Here is a 15,870-nt window from a genome sequence, read left to right on the forward strand (position 1 = left end):
AGAAATCGACGCGACGCCTGCCGTGAGACCCAAAATTTCGACGCACGGCCTCGCAAGGACAACGCCGCCCGACTTCCAAGGAGAAATCGACGCGACGCCTACCGTGAGATCGAAACTTCGACGCGCAGCCCCGCAGAACGACGCGCAGCCGGAAAATAAGCAGGAGAATCCACGCACAGACCCGGGACATCTGGTAATCCTCGCGATCCACAAAAAGAGACTGTCTGCGCGCCGGAAAACGACGCCCGACTTCCCCGCGTGGAAAAGAACGACGCAAGTCTGTGTGTGCTGAGCGGAAAACGACGCACACACCCCTTTTTCCACGCATCTCTTCTCCTGTGGCCCTCTGAGGAGATTTCCCACCAGAAACCAGGTACTCTGTGCTTGAAAGACACTTTATTGCTTTTTAAAGACTTAAAGACTCTTAATATCACTTTTCAGTGATATCTTTACAAATTCGTATTGCAACTTTGATCGTTTTGACCTACAATTATCCAGATAAATATTCTATATTTTTCTAAACACTGTGTGGTGTATTTTTGTGGTGTTATACTATGGTGTTGTATGATTTATTGCACAAATGCTTTACACATTGCCTTCTAAGTTAAGCCTGACTGCTCGTGCCAAGCTACCGGAGGGTGAGCACGGGCTGATTTTGGATTGTGTGTGACTTACCCTGACTAGAGTGAGGGTTCTTGCTTGGACAGAGGGCAACCTATCTGCCAACCAAAAACCCCATTTCTAACAATACCCCATCCCAAGACCCTGAAAAGTAGGAGTAAAGTTGCCCTACTACCCCAGAAAGACAGTAAAGTAGAGATAGAGGATTCTGCAAGGACAACAACTGACTGCAAAACACTGAAGACAGATTCCTGGACCTGAGGACCTGCAAAGGAAGGGGACCAAGTCCAAGAGTCACGCAAGTGTCCAGGCGGGGCAGGAGCCCACTAAACCCCGGATGAAGGTGCAAAAGGGCTGCCTCTGGGTGGAAGAAGCCAGAGATTCTGCAACAACGGAAGGTGCCAGGAACTTCTCCTTTGGTCAGAAGCTGTCCAACGGTGTGCTGGAGGATGCAGAATTGTTTCCACACAGAAATACCGCAAACAAGCCTTGCTAGCTTCAAGAGTCGTGGTTGAGGATTTTGGGTGCTGCCAGGGCCCAGGAAGGAACAGGATGTTGCCCCTTAGAGGAGGAGACAGAGGGGGCACTCAGCAACACAGAGGGCCAATGCAGAAGCAGGCAGCACCCACAGAAGCACCTTAACAGGCATTCAGAGGATCTGAGGACAATGGTCAACTCAGAACAACAAAAGAGGGTCTCACGACGTCGGAGTCCAACTCAGCGAGTTGTGCAATGCAGGACGGAGTGCTGGGGACCTGGGCTAGGCGTTGCAGAAAGGAAGTCTTGCAAAAGTGCAGAGAAGCCCGAGCAGCTGCAGTTCATGCAGTACACAGGATTACTCTTTGGCGTGGGGAGGCAAGGACTTACCGCAACCAAATTTGGACAGAAGGGCCACTGGACTGTCCGGAACACTTGGATCCAGCTCCTGTGTTCCCGGGGCCACGCTCGTCAAGATGAGAGGGGACCCAGAGGACTGGTGATGCAGAAGTTTGGTGCCTGCGTTGGCAGGGGGAAGATTCCGTCAACCCACGAGAGATTTCCTCTTGGCTTCCAGTGCAGGGTGAAGGCAGACAGCCCTCAGAGCATGCACCACCAGGAAACAGTCGAGAAAGCCGACAGGATGAGGCACTACAATGTTGCAGGTAGTCTTCTTGCTACTTTGTTGCGGTTTTGCAGGCGTCCTGGAGCAGTCAGCGGTCTATCCTTGGCAGAAGTCAAAGAGGGAAGTGCAGAGGAACTCTGGTGAGCTCTTGCCTTTGTTATCTGGTGAGATACCCACAGGAGAGACCCTAAATAGCCCACAGAGGAGGATTGGCTACAGAGAAAGGTAAGCACCAATCAGGAAGTGTCTCTGATGTCACCTGCTGGCACTGGCCACTCAGAGGTGTCCATTGTGCCCGCACACCTCTACATCCAAGATGGCAGAGGTCTGGGACACAATGGAGGAGCTCTGGGCACCTCCCCTGGGAGGTGCTTGTCAGGAGAGCGGTCACTCCCCTTTCCTTTGTCCAGTTTCGCGCCAGAGCAGGGCTAGGGGGATCTCTGAACCGGTGTAGACTGGCTTCTGCAAGGAGGGCACCATCTGTGCCCTTTAAAGCATTTCCAGAGGCCAGGAGAGGCTACTCCTCTCAGGCCCTTCATACCTATTTCCAAAGGGAGAGGGTGTAACACCCTCTCCCAGAGGAAATCCTTTGTTCTGCCTACCTGGGACTGGGCTGCCCAGGCCCCAGGGTGGCAGAAACCTGTCTGAGGGTTGGCAGCAGCAGTAGCTGCAGAGGAAACCATGGAACGTTAGTTTGGCAGTACCCGGGCTCTATGCTGGAGACCCGGAGATGCATGGAATTGTCACCCCAATACCAGAATGGTATTGGGGTGACAATTCCATGATCCTAGACATGTTACATGGCCATGTTCGGAGTTACCATGGTGACGCTACATATAGGTATTGACTTATGTGTGGTGCATGTGTTTAATGGTGTCCCCGCACTCACTAAGTCCGGGGAATTTGCCCTGAACATTGTGGGGGCACCTTGGCTAATGCCAGGGTGCCCACACACTAAGTAACTTTGCACCTAACCTTCACTAAGTGAGGGTTAGACATATAGGTGACTTCTAAGTTACTTAAGTGCAGTGTAAAATGGCTGTGAAATATCGTGGACGTTATTTCACTCAGCCTGCAGCGGCAGTCCTGTGTAAGAATTGTCTGAGCTCCCTATGGGTGGCAAAAGAATTGCTGCAGCCCATAGGGATCTCCTGGAACCCCAATTCCCTGGGTACCTAGGTACCATATACCAGGGAATTATAAGGGTGTTCCAGTGTGCCATTCAGAATTGGTAAAATTAGTCACTAGCCTGCAGTGACAATTTTAAAAGCAGATAGAGCATAAACGCTGAGGTTCTGGTTATCAGAGCCTCAGTGATACATTTAGTCATCATACAGGGAACACACATAGGCCACAAACGTATGAGCACTGGGGTCCTGGCTAGCAGGATCCCAGTGACACATATCAAACACACTGACAACATAGAGTTTTCACTATGAGCACTGGGCCCTGGCTAGCAGGATCCCAGTGAGACTGTAAAAACACCCTGACATATGCTCACAAACAGGCCAAAAGTGGGGGTAACAATGCTAGAAAGAGGCTACCTTCCTACAAAAGGAAAGTTATAGTTAGGTTAAAATGTTAGTTGACAAATATCCCTGTAAACAAGCAAATCCACTGAAATTCACCAGTTATAGTTTTATCAAGTAACTCAAGTAACTATAGCCTTTGCCCTCAAGTAACTATACCTAGCGCCCTTGCTGTGCACTGCTAATTAGCTCACAAATTACATCACTCATGATGTGTTCTATGACATCACTTCAACATCTGAAATTACATCGTTAACAACACCACTGTGCATGAATGGGGTGCAATTTATAGTTACTTTATGGCACAAGTCATGTATTTTTGCCATGAGCAGCAGGGAGATGGCAATGCCCAACACTGCTGCAGTGTTCTACCTCCCTCCGTGTATGGCCTCTAGAGTTGTTTTTTAATGTAAATAAGGTCTTATTACTATAGCTAATTATAACATCACTTTACCTATGTTTTAAAGGGAATTTCTGTTTTTTATCACATTCAGTCAATTCCACCATTTCACATGGACTCTGGTCCAAACCGTCCTGATTTTTTAAAATGTTTTTGGCTGTGCTGGGTACTGTTGTACCTGGAACAGGTAGGCAGATACCCCCAACCCAAATCACACCTGTTTCTATTTTAAATTAGGGGGTCATTTTGTCACCCCTCCATAGCCCAGGAGGTTGAGGGGGCCCAGCCTTGAGGGATTTTATAAAGCCATTTTTAAAGTTCCAGCATTCAGTCCGTGATTCCTGACATGGAAGCTGCAACATTAAGTTTCCAGTTGCAGCCAGCAAATAATATTACTCAGTCTGGTGGTACTGTTGTCAGCAGCACTGTACTGATAAGACCCAAGAGAGAAAAATATCCCTTTGCCCAAAAAATAGCTACATTCTTTTAATTCTTGGTAGCATGGTACTCCTATGAAACCATCTTTTCAGAAATATCTAACTTTTTAACGCATCCAAGTCCAAACTGCGCACCTCGTTAAATGTATAAATTTCTTCACAATGGCTGCACAGATTCACACCAAATCACAAATAGCTCATTTTCTGAGCAAAGTTCCAGCTTTTTGCCAAATTTTTGGCCATTCATTCTGTAACTGGGACAGACGTTTCCTAAGGGAGTTAACGCATAGGAAATTAACATTTTGGTATCCCTCCCTTTTCTTGGCATCTGTTTGACGGATCACTATATATATTAATTTATAAGTTTGAGAGCTTTCACTTCATCTGAGCGGAGTGTTTGCTGTGACTTAGCGGGAGCTGTCAGCTCCCACCAGGTCTCAGCAAACAGCTATGTCCCAGGGGTGGGCACCCCGGGATGTAGCAGGAACTGGTCCTGGGGGGTGGCAATCCCCAGGGCCATTACTGGCTCCTTGTGGGAGTCCCTACCAACATCAATATCCCTGGGGAGGTGGTGGTCACCACAGCCTCGGAGTCCGAAACAACCTCCTATCTCTTTTCAAATTAGCCCAGAGGAGTTGGCGGTCCCCAGGGCTGCGAGGGGCCCAGATGCCCCCCCACATTAGTTTTACAATTTAGCCCCAGGGAGATGGCAGTACCTGGGGATGTAGTGGGGCCAGGCCATCCCACGCATTACTCTAAATTAGTGTCCTAGGGAAGTGGCAGTCCCCTGGGCTGCGGGGAGCACCCCCACATTACTTTTGATTAAACCGTGATTTCTAGAGAAAATGTAAGAAAAATGCTTCTTGCCCTAGGAGAGTCCCTCTGGGGCCCGAGCACCAGAGCTAAAGGGTGAGGGTGTATCTAATAAACTCTGGGACTCAGCTGAAGTCCCAAGATGGCTGCCAACACTCCTTGTTGAAGTGTTAGCAGACTATCAGATCTCAGCACAAGATCGGGAGGGAAAGCGAACCCTTCACGTCCCTATATATACAAATTTGGATTTCCTTTAATTTCTCAAATACTAATTAATGGAGTTACACCAAATAACAAAAATGGTGCTTTCTTGACCAAGAGCTTCCTTTCTGCCAATTTTGGTGTAATTTCGTCCAGTGATTCTGGCACTTTGACTGATCAAAATCCCTATGGAAAATTGATTGGGGACAAGCGTTTAGGGACACCCTTTTTCTCAGCCCCCCCTTGATGGATTACCCCAAAACCTTCCAGACAGACACTAAAGTGAGTGTTGTATTTTCTTGGAGAATTTTGTGAAGATTCATCAAATGGCGCCAAAGTTATTAGCAAACCAAAAAACACTTTTCCTATAGAAACTAGGTCCTAACTATTACTTCTTAGTGGTGACAATCATTAGGTATGGGGAAAAGCATTTAGGTAACCCCCTTTTTCCCAGCCCCCGGTTGATAGATCACCCCGGAACTTTCCAAACAGACAATGAAGTGAGTGTTGTATTTTCTTGGAACATTTTGTGACGATTCATCAAACAACACTAAAGTTATTAGCAAAACAAAAAATGCTTTTTCTATAGAAAGTAGGTTATAACTATAACTACCTAGTGGCTACCACCATTAACCTAGTGACAATTGCCAGTAGGTAGTTATATTTAGGACCATGTTTCCATAGAAAAAGCATTTTTCACTTGCACATATCTTTGGCACCGTTTGACGGATCTTCACAAAATGTTCTAAAATAAAAGTGTGCCGGTGATTCTTGTTGCACAGAAAAAGTTTGGGGGTGACCCCTCGAGCGGGGGCTGAGAAAAAGGGGGAGCCAAAAAAGTTCAGTTTCCCATGTTAATTCCCATAGGACCTTTGAACACAACTACCGCCTGAACCTCTGGACAGAATTAAACCAAATTTGGCAGAAAGTTAGCTTTTGGTACGCAGATTACGCTTTTGCTTACTTAGTGTAAATCCATTCAGTAGTTATTGAGAAATTTAAGGAAATTCAAATGTGTATATCTCTGGAAGCTACAACTCCATGAATCATGACGAGCTTGTGCAGGGAAATGCATAGATTTGATTTGCTGCCAACATTTCAAGCAGGAATTGTTGGCAGCTATCTAGGGACTCGGCTTCAGCCGAGGTTCTCAAGAACAAAATGTGAAAAAAAACAAAAGGGGCCCGAGAGGAGACACCCTGACACTTTAGCCCAGACGGATCCTGCCAGGGCAAAAAAAGCATTTTTTTAAAACCTTTTAATGCACCTTCATGAAATTTGTGGCAATTTTTTTTTTTTAAATCAACCACTTGATTTTTTTAAAGCTCCGGGGGCAAAGTACAAAATAAGGAGGAGGCGCACGCAACCCCCCTCCTGAGCTTTTCAGTGCCCTGGGGACAACCACCTCTTACGGGGCTTGATTGCATGTGAATGCTGGGGTCCACGCATCCCCCCCATTACCCCAGGAACTGCCACCTCCCCTGGACATCCTTCTATTTCAGTGTGGGGGGATGTACTGCCCCCGCAGCCCCTGGGACCACCATTTCCCATTGGCAAACATGAAAAAAAGAAAGGGGGTCTGTTTTTGACCCCTGCAGCCCTGGGGACCACCATCCCCGGGGCTGAATTCACAGTTGGAGAGGGGTCAATCAGCACCCTTCAAGGAGCAAATGATGGCCCTGGGAGTACCACCCCCCCAGGGCTGGCTCCTACTATGTCCCAGAGTGCCCACCCTTGGGATATCGCTGTTTGCTTTTGCTTGGTGGGATCTGACAGCTTCCTCCAAGCATCAGCAACTCAAGTCACGTTTCTGCAAGTGAGAGGTGTCAAACAGCTCTCACTTGCAGAAAGAGAAGTTTTCATCTGTCTGAGAAGACAGATGAAAACATTGCTCCCAAAGGCAGGAAGCAGCTCTCAAAAGCAGCTCCCTGCTTGGGGGAGCAATGCCGGCTCCCACAGGATGAGGGGAGCCAGCTAGGACCGTGGGGACTTTCAGGCCCCCACCGCAGGCCTGTCACTCTCTCTCTCTTCCATCCCTTTTCATAAGCATAAGGAACTGAGGGGGTCTGTGAGCAGCGGGCATGAGTGTCTGAGTGGGACTGTGAGTGGGTGTGTCAATGTCTAAGTAGGTGTGTGAATGGATGAATGAGGATCTGATTGAGTGTGTGAGCGGGTGTGTCAGTGTCTGTCTGGGTCTGTGAGTGGGTGTCTCTGTGCCTGAGTAGGTCTTTGAGTGGGTGGATGAGTGTCTGAGTAGATCTGTGAGTGGGTGCATCAGTGTCTGAAAGGCTCTGTGAGTGGGTGCATAAGGGTCTGAGTGGGTCTGTGAGCAGGGGCATGAGTGTCTGAGTAGGAGTGTGAGTGGGTGCATCTGTGTGGGTCTGTGAGTGGATGCATGAGGGTCTGACTGGGTCTGTGAGTGGGTCTCTGACGGTCTGTGAGTGGGTGCACGAGGGTCTGAGTGGGTCTGTGAGTGGGTACATGAGGGTCTGAGTAGGTATGTAAATGGATGCATGGGGGTCTGAGTGGGTGCGTATGTCGGTGTGTCAGTGTCTGACTGGGTCTGTAAGTGGGTGTGTTAGTGCCTGAGTAGGTCTTTGAATGAGTGAATGAGTGTCTGAATGGGTCAGTAAGTGGGTGTGTCATTGTCTAGAGTGAGTCACTGAGAGTATGCTTCTCTGAGTGGGTCTGTGAGTGGGTGCATGAGTATCTAAGTGCTTCTATGAATGAATGATTTAGTGTATGAATGAATCTGTGACTGTTTTTTTTCACTGATATTCACAAATTGGTCACAACATTACACGGGAGAGGCCTCTCTGAGCGTCACAATGCATTTGCCATTATCGCGCTCCGTGAAAAGAAATAATTATAAGCTCATAATTTCACTCTCAAAGACCCCTATACAATATCCCTGGGGTGCAGGGTACCTCCATCTTGACCCCTTATACCACTTTTCCTTTGATTGTTCAGCCCTGGGGACTGTGTCCCATTATCTAAAATGGTGGCTACAAGTTTCTGGCCCAGTTTCGGCCAGCCAATCACCACATTCCTGTTGGCATGTGCATTTGCAAATTTGCTTTGATGGGCGCAAAAATGTCACTACGGATCCTCTGCCCTAGATGTACACATTTTTCCTCTTTAATTTCTCAAAACTACTGAATGAATTTACACCAAGTAATATAAAGCTTAATCTGCATACCAAAGCCTAGCTTTCTGCCAAATTTGGTGTAATTCTGCCCCGCAGTCGAGGGTGTAGTTACGTTCAAAACTCCTACGGGAATTAACATGGAAAACGCTCGTATTTTGACCCCCCTCTTTTTTCTCGGTCCTCACTTGATGGATCACACCGAAGATTCTTGTGAGCAACAAGAATCACTGGCAAACCTTTTTTGAAAAAGTTTGTGAAGAATTGTTTAACATCGCCAAAGATATAGGCAAGTTGAAAATGCTTTTCCTATGGAAACATGGTCTGAAGTATAACTATCTACTCACGACCTAGATGGATAGATAGATAGATAGATAGATAGATAGATAGATAGATAGATAGATAGATAGATAGATAGATAGATAGATAGATAGATAGATAGATAGATAGATAGATAAGAGAGGTTGTCCTCAAATGAAGGCGCACTCCCAAACAGGTTCAAATTATTTATTATGGAATGCAGAAAAGCAAACAACATACAGAGAATTCCTTTTAAAGGTCCTAATGGTTTGTTTTTTACTTCCCCAGTCCTTGCTTACAGGCCAAATGCGTGTCTGTTCAGCAGATGAATTGCAGGAACATGACCACCCGATTAAATGCCAGTTCTACCCATAAGTGGGTCTCTGAAGTGAGTTCATAACAAGTGCATGTTGGTAAAGGTAGTCCTGCACATCTCATTTTATCCCAAGTGGGTTTGCTGAAGCCAAACATAATATTTAAACACATTTCATCAACCTCCAGTGGGCAAATCCAAAGTAACATTACCGGGTTTGCTGGAAATAAAGTAAAGAGATGTTTTTCAAAGTGTAGCATGGCTCAATCTAGTATTAAGAAAATACTGCAAATATATATATCATCAGAGTGGCTTACGCTTTTTTTTTGCTATTATTGAGTATGGGGAGAAGCCGAAGCCATGGTTCATGAGAGTATTGAGTTTGTCAAAATGATCTTCCCACTCCTCAACAATGATAATCAAATAATATAGGCAATTTGTGAGGCAATACAAGTATTTTTCTCATAGTAGTGTTGCTGTACTGTGGTAATAAGCTCTGCAGTATGGTAATAAATGTGTGAATGTATGTTTAAATGTATGTTTATTAATATGGTTGCTCTAAGCAGCATGGACTACATTTATTTTCACTACCAAGGCATCCATAAATATAGATAGATAGATAGATAGATAGATAGATAGATAGATAGATAGATAGATAGATAGATAGATAGATGTGACAATATCTGTGCTATGTTAACCAAAGTACTCATAGTTTGAATGTATAAAGATGTCATAAGTAGCCATTTTAATTGTGCATTTGTTTAAACTAGTGATAGGAACCATGGTGGTATTGCTTACAATTCAAATGTTTGAACGTTTACACTGATATTATCTTATATTTTATACCTTAGACTAACAGAATGTATTGAAACAATACTGAATTTCTAATGATTCATGATTTAAATGTATGTGCTAAAATAGAGAAATGCAGTTCTGCATTATACCATTTGAAATGTTTTAGGACTTTTCTTTAAAAGTGAATGTAACCTGAATATTAAAGAAGAATTATTAATGTTGAATTTATGGCTTTGTATATTAAAAATGTGTTTATTGAAATGTATTAATGAAATGTATTGTTTAATTTACTTGCATTAGCTTAGGCGAGGCCTGTTAGTCGTGTACTGCATGACTGTGCAGGAAATCTGATTCATTTTCATAATGCGAGCTTTCATTCGAACGTAGTAATAGACCCTTATTGTTTAGACATAGAGAGAAGTGAAACAGTGTCCTTGAATGTGAATATCCTGAGCCTTGGACTAACAATTTTACAAATGTTTCAATCCTGTGTGAAGCTATGTGTATGGATGAGGTTCTCATGACAGACCAGGGGATGTGTCTTGATGTTTCAACCTGGAGTTGTGTGACTCATTGCTGTTGGATGATGCCCCTTCAGCGTAGTGTGGACGGTCTCTCAGAGTGAATCAGATTGTTCTACGATCTTTAATCTACCCCTGACTAGTTGGCCTTGGGTCAGAGGTCCATCAGATTCTCCCTTGGACAGATCTTCAGATTTCCAGATGCCTCTTCATCAACCAGAACCTTTGCTGATGAAGAATCCCTGAATGCTGAGCCCCTTAGAGAGGTATCTTCCTCTCTGCTTTGTCCCTTTGAGATGCCCCACTGAGATTAAGAGATTTTCTCCCTGAGTTCCTGACGTGCTGACGCTTTCCCATTTTACTTATCTTTTGCCCACCTTAGTTAGTACCCTGTTGATGGAGATTACCTTTTTTCCAAATTATTTTTGTCATTTCTGTTCTTTTGTCTTTTGCCTTCATATGTTCTGCCAACACATGTTAATCCTTAATTTAGCTATGGTAGGGTTTTCCCTTTGCTCAGCTGAAAACTATAACTTTGATGATTTAAAACTGACTGATGCTTGCTAAGCATGAACAACATTCGATTTCTATACCATAACTCATTTTGTTAATGTGTTGTACTTTCCTTATTGAATGGTTAGTTTTATTAATGTTAGCTCGCCTGACTTTATTTTGTTGCCTTTGGAAACCCTTGGTGATTCTGTATCTTTATAAATTTATATTGAGAGTTGTCTACATGACTTTGAGCTTGAGTTTGGAATAAATTCCTTAACTATATTTCTTACTGGAGTTTTTCTTGTATGGCAAATTGTTATACTGTTTAATTTAATTGGTTTGTATTGAAATTGAGTTGTATGGTTCTACCAAATCCTGTAGCTGGGTCCAATGATCGGTCAGCCTTGATGAGTATTGATTCCTGCGAAGGATGAAAATGCTTCAACAGATGGATGGAGGACGGTGTAATATGGTCCAATATTGGTGTTGAGGGATTCTGATAATATTTCGTTAGCTGGAATACAAGCTACATATCTGAGGTTTCAATATAACCACAACAGGTTCCAGTAGGTCGTAGTCAGTGCGCTGCAAGTTATTTTGTCATCGTGACATTTGTCCCCTTTAAGTCTCGAGGATCATCTAGTGCCTGTTGCTTCAGGCACCCTCGTTGGTCTTGTCCCAAAACGCGCCCTGTTTGCAGTTCCTACCCTAGTTGAAATGTTCAGATGTTCAAATACAACAAGGCCAGAAATGTCACCTCTCACAACCCCCAGCCCGCCCCCATGGATGCTAGGGGTACAAAGCAAAAGGATTTTGCACGTTCCATTAAACGGTGTAACTGGGAAAGAAAATACTTGCTACCTTCCGCTATGAGCTTGGCTTTGAAATTGCGAGGGTTTGAAGAAAGCATGTCCGCGCCTGCTCCGCGGGTCTGCCCTACCTATGTACCGTTCTGTATGGCTGAGAACATGACCCTCCCTTTGACTTGCCACCTTGCTAATCCATAATTCATGCGTGCCGCTTCTGTGCCTGGGATGCTGCATTGAAAGGGCAGCTCCGCGCGCAGAACGGCGCTGCCTGGCAGCAGATCCCGTGTTCAGTCGGAGCAGAAAGCTCTCCTCAGATCAGGTTGATTACTTTTGAGTCGGGGAAGAAGTGATTGCGACGTCGGGTTGCTCGCAGAGCTCTCTCTGACCCTCCCACGGCATTCACTTGCAAGTCACTGTCTGTCTGCCTGGAAAAGCCGGTGCATTTCCCCTTCCTTCGTCTCTAACCTTCCCGGGAAAAGTGCTGCGGCTCTATCAACGGAGCCTCTCTGTGTGAGGAGTTTTTTTTTTATTAATCAGGAGCTAAGAAGGAAAGCCAATCAGAGCGAGCGGTCTCCCTCTGGCTTCGCTTCTCTGCCTCCTAGAGTTAAAAGTGATGCAGCGAGAGGAAGCCTGTGTTAGACCGGAGGAGAGCCAGCCTTCCAAAATTACAGGAGAAAACAAACACCAATACTGAAGAGTGGCAGGGTGCTGCAGTGCCATCTTCCCGGGCACGAGCGGTGCCCCAGTGCCCCGCGGCAGAAATAAGGTAAGCCGCGTTACACTGTTATATAAGGTGCCTGGTCGCGCTTCCCAGAGCCCTGTTAACTGTGATGCATGTCGTTGCTAGATATATTTCATAGCCCTTGAAGAACTTTTCTTGCGTTGCAAAATGAGAGGCGCTGAAACGGTAAATGAGAATTTTAAAGCAGCTGCAGTACAGATTCTATACTGTATTTGTGATGCGTAGTCGATACCCTGCATGCTGTAAGTGAGTGCCCCTTTCAAACAGAAAGGTGTTTTTACAGTAGACAAGTTTGCCTAGGTTGCTGTCTCACGAATCGGAGTACAATGCTGTTGAGTTTCGTACAAATGCATAAAAATTAAATGTTACAACTTTCGTGTGTCGTTTTTAAATGTCCTTTTGCAGATGTTGAAAAACACGACGTACCACATACTTGAACAGCGGTTCAGTGCCAACGTACAGTCTCATGCACAGATCACGAGCGCACATACGCGCGCACACACATACACACTATACGTTACATGGTGCGCTCATGTCAGTGTGACATCATTTACTATTTTCGCCCTTTGAACTAAATCCTCTAAGTAACATTTTGAGCGCCCACATTTATGTAAAAACACATGAATGCGATGTTGATGCGAATGGGTGCATGCAAATATATAAGTAGCGAAATGTACTCTTAAAAAATAAGCCGATACAAGCTAAATATTCTTGACATGCGTTGAGAAGGAAATGGCAGTATTGACGAGTTAGCATGGTTTAAAGAGACTGAGAATAAGCAGTGTGGTCAAGGTGTGTGAGATGGATGCATAATATGCGTGATCTGACAGTTGCATGAATGGATGAATGGATGGATGGGAGACTTGATATGGGGAAGGATGGGTGGGTTGATGGATGGATGGAAAGGTGCGTGGGTGGATGGCTGATGGAAGGATGGATGGGTGGGTGAATGTGTGAGTTGGTGCATTTTCACATAGGTTGAGCTACGAATGTTTAGTTTGATGGGTGGGTGCAGATATGAGCAGGAAGGGAGGCAGATGTGTGAGTGCGTAAGTAAATGGGTGGAAGATTGTATGGATGCTTGGATGGATGGAACGATGGGTGGATGGCGAGGTGGGTGGATACGAAGATGAATTGATTAGTGGAAGGATAGTGGACGGATAGTCAATAATGTAGATAGCAAGCACACAAAAAGTAGATAGATAGATAGACATAAGGATAGTGGGTGGGTAGTCAGGAAGGCAGATGGCAAACACGCAAAAGATAGATAGATAGATAGATAGATAGATAGATAGATAGATAGATAGATAGATAGATAGATAGATAGATAGATAGATAGATTGATTGATAGACAGGCAGAGATGCACAGGCAGGGAGATAGACATATAAGTAGAAACAAGAACAAACAGGCAGACAGGCACATAGAGAGCGAAAGAAGAATGGTGGGGGTAATTTAGAGGACACACATATATATATATATATATATATATATAATATATATATGTATATATATATATATACACATACACACGTATGTAGATATATATATATACGTATGTAGATATATGTATATATATATATATATATATATATATATATATATTTATATATATATATAGACTCCTCTGAGACCTTTGTCGCTGCTGAAATAAAATCCATCGGTTATGTACTGTTAATGCAACGTGTATGAGTGCAAAGGAATGTCCCCCCTCGAGTAACTGTTCATGGTGCTGAAGGAGCTGCAAATTGTAACTGGCAGAGGCTTGTTGGCAATGCTTGCTGCATTCAGAAGCCTCGCGAAGCCCTACAGCCTTGAAACCCATCCTGCAGGTGCGATCAGTGACAAATAGCAGCCAGCATTCGGAAACTGACCCATTATCCTTGCTGCTGCTGCACAAATGGAGCAGTTTGCTCTAATAGCAATCTTTCATTCCAGTAAAAGCCTCTCTATTATCAAAAATGCACATCTATTACCTCCAACTTGCTTTGAGGTACATTATTTTGTACTCTGTTTTTTTTAAGGGACACATAAATAGCAGCCTGTCACTCTTACGCCTTATAATAGGAGTTGTATGAATGTACTTGTGTCCCCAAACTTTGCTTGGACTCTGTTTGTGAAATTGTGTGATAAGTCTGGAAAGGTATGCAGTGTCTGGTTTTGAACCAATTGAACTTCACATTTCAACCAGTGCTGTTTGAGGGGATTTTTATTTTATTTTATTTTTTAAATAAAACTAAGTAAATAGTCTATTTCATAACACTACATACACATGGGGCCACAAATGATGAAGTCTAATGATTCAACAAGGATTGAAAACTGTGATTACGCTTCCATCATTTAAAGTCCTCAGGGTCAACCTCCCCCCCCCCCCCACACACACACACATTTACACGAATACAATTCCCTAAGCAAGGAGGATTGCATTATAATCTCATTTGCAGTGTGGGTTGCTACCTTCTTGGGAGCAAAATGAATGGCAGCGCAAAACGTCATCCGTGATGGTACCAATACTGCTAAGTGATGTTACATTATTACCTTTTTCTTTAAATTGACGGTATTATTGGTCTTGTTTGAATATTATGGTTTTGGGTCCTGCTGAAATGGAACAGCTAACTGATGACCGTAAAATCATCTGGTGTTTGCAGAGCTCCAGCATTATTGATTTCTTTCTTTTCAATAGGTGGCTTCGGGAACTGAGAGCATTGATCAGTTTACACAACACTACATCATAAAACAGTCTGATCCCTTAGCACGCTATACGAGAACCAAACACACCCAAACCTAGAGTTACATACTGTGCAGTACAGTCTCGCCCAGGAGAAGCAATGGTTACCACATTATATTTTTTCAGCTAGGGACAGCGTTATTCTAGAGTGTTTTCTTCAAAAGCTGGCTGAGTGTAGTAGCCCCATGTCTAGACTTCTAACTCTAATGCAAATTCTATAAAGCAACGTTTCACCTTGCTGGTGTGCTCAATAACATGGAATGACAACAACAGAGTTAAGCTCGATTTAAAGGCTTTGATAATGATTGTCTGGGACTAGAGCAGCAGCACAAAGGTGGGGCGTGGTTCACGTCATCACAATAGGCGTTGACAGCAAACAAGCTTTCCAGGAACAGCTCTTGTCCTTGATACCTATTCTTATTCTTGTTACAAATAAACTAGGGGATCCGGCATTAAAATTGAAAGAGATCATGGGAAGGCTAGATTTCCTTTTCATGGATGGCAGGATGTGCTTTTAATTTAATGAGAAGGATGGTGACCAATCGTGCTTTCCCACCATGAGTTGCACAGCATAATTTGAAGTGCAACACGCGTACAGAGGTGGATCTTTGGTAAAGAGAAATGTGCTATGTAAACATTGCTATACCAAACCTAAAGTTTCTCAAAGCTAAAGGTATGCAGCTTGATTATCTGAAATGGCACCACAAAGATTTTGTTTAAAGTATGATTTTTTATGAAGGTTTATTCAACAAAGGTTTGTGTCCTCCTATGTTCTGGTCCATGGAGTTCTATTCCCTGAGAAATCCATCCCCTAACTAAGCAACCACCGAATGTGACTCTGCTAGGGGATCCCCACGGTGCAAGTCTAAGCCCCACCCAAACTCATCGCTATGTCCCCTGCCATAAAATGTGAAGGAATGG

At 44.2% G+C, this 15,870-nt stretch overlaps 1 protein-coding gene across 3 annotated transcripts in view; it reads left to right on the plus strand.

Moving 5' to 3' along the window:
- Positions 1 to 11,499: 11,499 nt before the first annotated feature.
- Positions 11,500 to 15,870, plus strand: part of LOC138269492 (cadherin-10-like) — a 1,023,955-nt gene continuing 1,019,584 nt past the window's right edge. The window contains exon 1 of one of the 3 annotated variants that reach the window (XM_069218802.1): positions 11,500 to 12,247. The gene's annotated coding sequence lies outside the window, so the exon portion shown is untranslated. The remainder of the gene's footprint in view (positions 12,248 to 15,870) is intronic. The other 2 variants (XM_069218801.1, XM_069218800.1) reach the window with 2 other exon arrangements.

This window comes from Pleurodeles waltl, chromosome 2_1, assembly GCF_031143425.1.
Source record: "Pleurodeles waltl isolate 20211129_DDA chromosome 2_1, aPleWal1.hap1.20221129, whole genome shotgun sequence".
Taxonomy (NCBI): domain Eukaryota; kingdom Metazoa; phylum Chordata; class Amphibia; order Caudata; family Salamandridae; genus Pleurodeles; species Pleurodeles waltl.